This window comes from Triticum dicoccoides, chromosome 5A, assembly GCF_002162155.2.
Source record: "Triticum dicoccoides isolate Atlit2015 ecotype Zavitan chromosome 5A, WEW_v2.0, whole genome shotgun sequence".
Lineage (NCBI taxonomy): Eukaryota > Viridiplantae > Streptophyta > Magnoliopsida > Poales > Poaceae > Triticum > Triticum dicoccoides.
Window position 1 is genome coordinate 438,120,565 of NC_041388.1, and position 8,121 is coordinate 438,128,685.

Consider the following 8,121-nt stretch of genomic DNA (forward strand, 5'->3'; position numbering starts at 1 on the left):
GATTTTACTGCTACAATGCATGTGAACAGTGGTAACTTTTGTACAATTCCTTGCAACCGGCCCCCTCAACATCATATTTTAAGCATTCCTGCCTCTGCCACTGCAAATAGAGCCTCCCAAGTTTGCTTTTGCTTTTGGGATGTGGTGCTTGGCATTTGCTTGCTCCTTATATCCATGTTCATTTATTCGTTGCCACTTAAGTGATTTAGGTTCTGTTAGTAAAAAGTTCCTTGGCACATCCTATGTTGCTACTTTTTATTCAAAGTAATGCCTTATATAATTTTTGAAATGGAGGTAAAGACTTGCCACATTAATTAATTAAGAAGAAGAGGGTTGGTCTGTTAATTAACGAAAAAAAGTTAAAACCATTACAATCCATTGAGTGGTGTACACAAAATGCCTTACACGCACGCGCGCGCGCGCACACACACACACGCCTGTGAAGAAAGCTTCGTTGAGGTAGCAGATAGACTTCATCGTCTTGACTTCTCGCCAAGCACGTGGAATCGCCACCCCAACTATCCGAGCAAGCGAGGTCGACTTTGTTGCACACAATCACGAACCTAGCTCGCACCATATAGGTCATGTGAAACCACATAAAGATCCATGTCAATCACTCAGCCATCCTGGGACATCACAATTTCTATTTCGATGAAGAGCAGGGTATCTTCCTCCTTCCCTCTCTCTGGCATTTTCTCGAACAATTCGTGTGCATGAGAGTGAAGCAGGGAAGCTTCGGTCGACGATTGACCTGGGTCCATGGCTCGTTGGGTTTGTGTGCATGAAAGGAAGTTGACTTTGCCGCCACGTCATCCCTAACAAGATCCCACATGTCAAAAACGTGTTCAAAATGTCAAAGAGTTCCGCTTCGGTACAACCCCATCCTAATAAAACATATAAAGGGTAATATAGTCTTTTGACAACTCATCTGTACGTTTTTTAGGTGAACTCATCTGTACGTATGTTCCCCAATACAACGCGCGCTGTGTTTGAGCCGCAGAGGGAGAGCCTCCTGACTGGGCCGGCCCATTATCGCGTGAAAACTGTGGAAAAAACACCAATAAAGAAATGACAGCAAAAGGATTCGAACCGTGCACCTCAGTTTGGAAAGGGCTACTCGCTAACCAGTCTAGCTGATGAGTTCAATGTTCAATAGAGAAACGCTAGCCATAAGAATAATCACAGCAACCGGTGTAGTATAACGAACCATTTTTTTCTTCTGTTTCTTCTTCTTTTTTTTGTTTCTTTTCAAAAAAATGTTAACGCTTTTAAAATTTTAGTAAATGTTCGTTTTTCCCAATTTTGTTCATAAATTTTAAAAATTCGCATTTTCAGAAAACATACAAGAATTTTTTTTAAATGTTCGTGTCCTTAAAAGATTGTTCAGAATGATAAAAATGAACATTTTTGAACAGTACGATTTTTTTTGAAAACCAATAACTTTTAGAAAACACGAACAACAATTGGAATTTTCAAACATTTTTTCAATAAGTCAAACAAAAAATTGAAAACAAAAAGGTTTTTTGAATTTCCTCAAACATTTTGCTGTATTTGCGAACAAAACAAATTGAAAGCAGGAACTTTTTAAAAATTAAAAAAAATTGAAAGCGCAAACGTTATTTGAAACTCCACGAACATTTTTTGAATAGCTGAATACATTTTGGAAAAAAGGTATGTTTTTAATTTTGTGAGAAAATTTTGTAAACTAGAAAAAAATGTGAATTTTTTTGGAAGCACCAAACATTTTTGAAATTCCTGAATATATTTTTAAGAGTAAAATACACCATAAGTCTTAAAACTATTTGGTGTGTGTCAAATTAGTCTGAATGCTATGAAAATGCATATATGGGTCCTAACAGTTTGCCAAGTATGTCGCTCGTAGTCCTATCCATGGTGCATCAACTTTGACTTGCACGGGGTGGGAGATTGACTACTCCGGTGTGACAACTTTTTGCACATCCGCTCCCAAAAGGTCATATGTTCTAATTTTGTGGCGTTCATCCTTGCACGCATCATATCCCTTGCCCTCCTCTCCAACTCCAATGGCCATCGTGCACCTCGGCGCTCGAGCGACATAAACATGAGCTTATATGATCAATTCAAGGCACCACGTCAAGATGTTTAAGTTTTTGACAATTCTTGCATTTTCTTGAGTTTTCTCGGTGAAAAATGACCAATATATGGACGGACATGACGCAACTTGCATATGGTGTAGGAATTTATTCAAACCTGACATGAATGCCTACCATGGGTATGACCACCTTCTTTCAAAAGTTGGGTTCATTTTACACATGTCAAAAAATAGAACTTGTTCAATAGAGGGTGTTTGAGTAGGCCAGAAGGGTCTATTTGGGAGCACTTCGTTTCACAACATCTCTAAAATGGCTACATTTTTTTTCTTGGAACTGTATGGCCAATTCAAAAGCACCATGTCGATGTTTTTAACAATTCTTGCATTTTTTTGAAGTTTTCGACGATAAATGGCCGGACGTGACGCAACTTGCATACGGTGTCAAAATTCGTTCAAACTTGGCAGAGATGACTACCATGGGCGTGTCCACCTACTTGCAAAAGTTGGGGTCAGTTCATGCATGTAAAAAATAGACCATGTTCAACGAAGGGAGTTCGAGTAGGCCAAAACGGTCTGTTTGAGAGTCCCTTTTTATTCATGGCCTTGTATGACCAATTCAAAGCACCATGCCAAGTTGTTTGAGTTTCCGACGATTCTTGCATTTTCCCGATGAAAAAAATGACCAATAAATGGTTCAAAGCGACACAATTTGCATACGGTGTCGGAATTAACTCAAACCTGGCATGGGTGCCTACCATCGGTATACCTGCCTACTGGAAAAAGTTAGTTCATTTTTATGCATGTCCAAAAATAGACCATATTCAACGGAGAGTGTTCGGGTAGGAGAGAAGGGTCCGTTTGAGACCATATTTTTGTCCGGCATCCGTAACGTGACCCAAATTTATTCCATGAGCTTACATGGCCAATTCAAGGCATCATGCCAAGTTTTTTGACAAAAAGGAAAAAATGAATTGGCATTGGTCTAACTAGGCGACAACATCGATCCCGTCGGGAGCCTGTTGGTGGTGGTGGGGGGGGGGGCTATTAGACGCATATCATGTCAAACAGTGGCTGTTTTGCACATACCCAATCGATACGAGTGAACATGGGTGAGCCCATTTTAATTTGTCCATTGCCTCTGTAGATGCCGGTTTGGGAACCTCTAGACGTTTAAGAAGGTTCATGAATCTTTTTTTTTTCATTTTCAAAATCGCAAAGTTCAAAAAATGTTCATCCATTTTTTCGTATTTCTCAAAAAGTCCAAAAATACCAAAAAATGTTTGTGTTTAAAAAAAATTAGGGTTTCAAAATTGTTTGTGTTTTCAAAACAAATTCAGAATTAATAAATATTTTTTTTAGGAATTTTATAATGCGTTCCACGTTTCTGAAATTGTGTTTGCATTTTTTTGTTTACAATTTTGAAAAATATTTGTGTTTAAATTTCCAGAAAAATGTTCAATTTTGTGGCTGCTCAAGTTCTTAAATCTCGGTGCTGTTCGTTAGTCAACATATCTGGCTTATTGTAGTGGTACTGCTTGTTTGTGTGTTTGCGGGAGGTTATGGTTCGATTCCAGCTGCATGCTACTATTTTTAGGATTTTTCACTCTTTCACTAAAAGACGACTATATGTTGTGTTACAGGGTGATGTATTTTGTAGAAGGATCGTCCTACTTTTTCTTATGAAGGGCGGTTAGCAAAGTGGTGGTTCAGGGGACACAAACCGCAATTGTGGTGTTTTTTTTAATACTCACCTCACTACCGGACTCGTGGACTATGCCTACGGCCCACGGCCGTCGGCATAGGCCCTATGCCGTCGGCATAGATCTATGCCTACGGCTGCCGTCGGCATAGACCCGTCGACGTAGATCACGTCAGCGTAGTCTTGTCAGACCGTCGGCGTAGTATAGCCATCGGCATAGGGGCCTATGCCGACGGCCCGGCATCAGCCATCGGCATAGTATAGCTGTCGGCACTATTTTTCGTCTGACGGCAACGAACGATGCCGTCAAAAGCACGGACGAATCGTGGAATGCCACGTGGCAGAGGTATGCCGACGGCTCGCCGATGGCCTAGCCGTCGGCATATCAGTGCCACGTGGCATCCCGTGGTGCCTCCTGGTGGCAAGTCTATGCCTACGGCAAAGCCGTAGGCGCCGTAGGCATAGACGGAATCTATGCCGACGGCTTTGCCGTAGGCATAGTTCTGCCACGTGTCGGCCCCTGGTTTCTCCTGGCGGCAGAGATATGCCTACGACAAAGCTGACGGCATAGACCGAAAACTATGCCGATAGCTTTGCCGTCCGCATATCTCTGCCACGTGGCGCGTCCTGGTATCTCCTGGGCTTATATATGCCGACGGCTTTGCCGTAGGCATAGTTTTTTTTTTTTACTTTCTCTGTTTTCTTTTTTCAATTCATTTGACAACATTTCAAAGCAGAATAATATAGAATTATGCAGAAATATGACAGTTTATCATCTAAACATACTCAAGTTTATCATCATCATCTAAACATACTCAAGTTCATCATCATCATCTAAAGATCATCACCGGCGAAAGTTCATGAACATAAAACTAGTGCAAGACATGGAACATAATAAAAGTAGGAACATGAAAGGCATGGCACGACGACCACATGCATGGAGTCATCATCGACATCAAACAAGACCACCTCCGCCAAAACCACCACCACCAAGACCACCTCCGCCAAAACCACCACCACCAAGACCACCTCCGCCAAAACCACCACCGCTAAGACCACCTCCGCCAAAACCGCCACCGCGACCACCATCAGTCTGGAAGATCGGAGTGACTGGGGTCAACGGAGCAGGAGTCGAGCCACCGGTCCCCTACATGTTTGAGAGAAGATTCTAACGGTAAATATGATATGATAGTGTTGAATGAACGAGAACTAGTTTGTCAGTAATTAGGCAAATGTACTAACCGGACTATCACTGCCTAGTGACATCCATTCATCGAACATGGGCACGTGTGGGGGTTCTCCCGCAGGTGGTGGTGGGGGTCCCATTTGTGGTGGATCCGTGCGGTTACTCCAAGACGCCAACATAGCCTGGATGTTAGTTAAACAAGCAAACTAGAAGGTCAAGAAGGAATGAAAGTGCAAAATTTTAGCTTGGTTTTAAGAGGGCAAAACTAACCGCCATCATCTGACGGTTGTAATCATCATTTGCCTTCACTCGTTGCAAGTACTCTCGCACCTCGAGATTCCTATGCTCGATAAAGGCCTTATATGCCTACATAATTTAGGTTGTTTCTAAGTGAGCAATGCTGAAAATGAACTGAGAATGCTAGAGAGAAAAAGATAAAGGGGAAGTACTTACAACATGCTGGCGGGCTAAGGGAGTCTGCGAACGCCCCGTACTCTCTAACTGGCTCGGGTTGGTAGACCTAAGCCGTGTGTACGAGATCGAAGACGGATACCGGCCATGTGACTTCCCCTGGATGGCCACCACCGCCGTGTCGTCGATCTGAGACTGGGCGACCTCAGGAACAGGAACATCCGGATGCAACTTCTGATAGTGTTGAGTGTAAGACTCCAGGTGCTCCTCGGTCTTGCCGTAGTACTGGCTCTCGCCCTCCTTGGGATGACTCCGCTCGTGGGCCAGCTTCCACGACTCAATGTCTGAGAGCGGCCTCTTCAATTTGTCCTCCTGCAACGTCAAACAGAAGTTAGCCATACATAAGAACATGACGGTAAAGAAGAACAAAAATGCATCATGCATATAGATATACCTTCATGGCCTTGAAGCCCCAGTGGTTCCTGTTTCCTTGGCCGTGTGTCCCGTCTTTTCCACGGTTAGCCCGGGCCTTGATGCTCTTGGCAGCAAACTCTGCATCGTCGCCGAGCCACCTATCCACCAAACTCACCCATCCGTCATGCCTTCCATAGCACCAACGAGGAACAACCTATGCAAATTTTGGAAGCATGACATGTGAGCACGAAACATATAGTTGACTGCTTGAAACAATGAAAAGTTAGTAATAGTTACCATCATGAACTGCTCCCTGTTCAAGGTAAGTCATTGCTTCTGCGCTTGAGTTTTGGTCATCTTTTGTTGCAGGTAGATGTGGTAGTACTGCGAGACGGCAACCTAGCGCACCTCGTACTGCAACTGACGAGCTTTCTTCTTCGCAGCCGCAAGCAAGACTACGTCGGCTCTGGCCTTGTGCTCGTCAAGAACTCTATAGATTTGCTGCAATCATGCATAAACCAGAAGCAAACAAGGCATGAGTTGAGTGATTCAATGATAAACTATGAACGAAACTAAAGACAAGTGATTCAGAAGAGAACTTACCCAAAATTTGGTGATCACGGCCTTAGCGGCCGTCCCGTACTCCGCGTTGCTGCAAGCCTCGTAGTGGGCCCAGCTCGTGGCCAAAACCCACAACTGCGGGTCCCTGACTGGCCGCGGGCAAAATAGGCCAGGCCAAAACTCCTTCAACAGGACAGTGATAAGGCCGTTCGGTTTACGACCCTTTCGGCGAAGGATCCAGTTTCTGCAAAAGAATCAAAGAATTGCCATGTGTACAATAAGAAAATGTTGTCATGTGTTGAAAATATGATTAAGAGGCACTTACTTTGTCCCCGCAGGTTCAATGAGCCACTTGTGCGCCTCGATAGAAGGTGGTGTAGGTAGTCCGGCATTACCACGTAGCCACCCCTGCGGAGCACCAGGTGGCAAGTCACCCCACAACTCGGGATCAACCTCCCCTCCACCACCCTCCTCGCCCTCCTCCTCGACCTCCTCCTCCTCGGCCTCCTCCTCCTCCTCGCCCTCCTCCTCCTCACCATCAGGAACATACTCCTCCTCAGACTCAGAAGGTGCCTCTGTATAGGAGGGCATCGAAGAAGACCCTCCTATTTCGGACACGGCCCGGAGTTTTTTGCTCCGGCTGCCTCTCCCCCCACCGCCTCCTCCTCTAGGGGCTCTCCCCCCACCGCCTCCTCCTCTAGGGTCTCCACCCCCGACCCCTCCACCTCCATGTGAGGTGTCATCCTCGCGTAGTCGGGAGGGAACCTTGTGGGCTCGTCCACTCCGAGTAAGTCCTTTGAATTTACTGAGGAAACTGGCGCCGCTGGACTTGCCCATGATTAGCAAACCTGCATTGAGAAGAGAATAAACAATTAGTAAGGATATCAAATAAACAAGCATACAGGAAAAACATTAATAACAGAAGAGCACATTAAGCATACTATTGTAATGATCATTAAAGGAACTTACATTTTCTAGAACCCATATGAATCATCACTATTGTAATCTATTTGTGAACCGGTCTCATCATCACTATCACGCATATCTTCTTCGTTGTCTGACGGAGGTGGTGGCTCTTCCTCATCGTCAGCGTCTTCATTTAACTTTTCAAGCATAATTATGTCTCTTTGATTCACAACTGCCTCACCATCAATCCGTGCGTCGTCGTCGTTTGGGTCCAGGTTAACATAACCCAAGTCATCATCCTCATTGTTTCCGACCACGTCATCATGTTCCTCTTGGTAGTCGTATGTCATGGGGTTTATGTTGTAGTAATCATCATCGTTTGGGTCCGGTAGCTTACCATGTGGCGACACCTTGAACACAACTTCCCAACCCTTTAGGTACTCTTTCTGACATGGGTAAGGCAGATAATATACTTGTGTGGCCTGGGTAGCGGCGATAAATAGATCAGCTCCGACATAGACAGTTGATGGTTTAATTTCAACTAAACCAACAGAAGGCGTATGTCTCAGACCCTTTTTGGGGTCGAACCATCGGCATTTGAACACAGTGAGACTTAGGTGTTCGCGGCCACGTTTGAATGTAAGCTCGTATATTTTTCCTACCCTTCCGTAGTAATCTACTTTATTATCTCCTTCAGTGAAGACTCCGGTATTTATGGTTTTGGGATCAGGCCGACTGTTCTGGTGCTCCCCTGTATGGAAGCGATACCCATTCACATCATACTTTTGGCATGTCATGACGGCAGGGTCAAAACCCATGGAAACCCATCTCAATTCTTCATCCATTGATTCGGTCGGATCATTTCCCTACAAG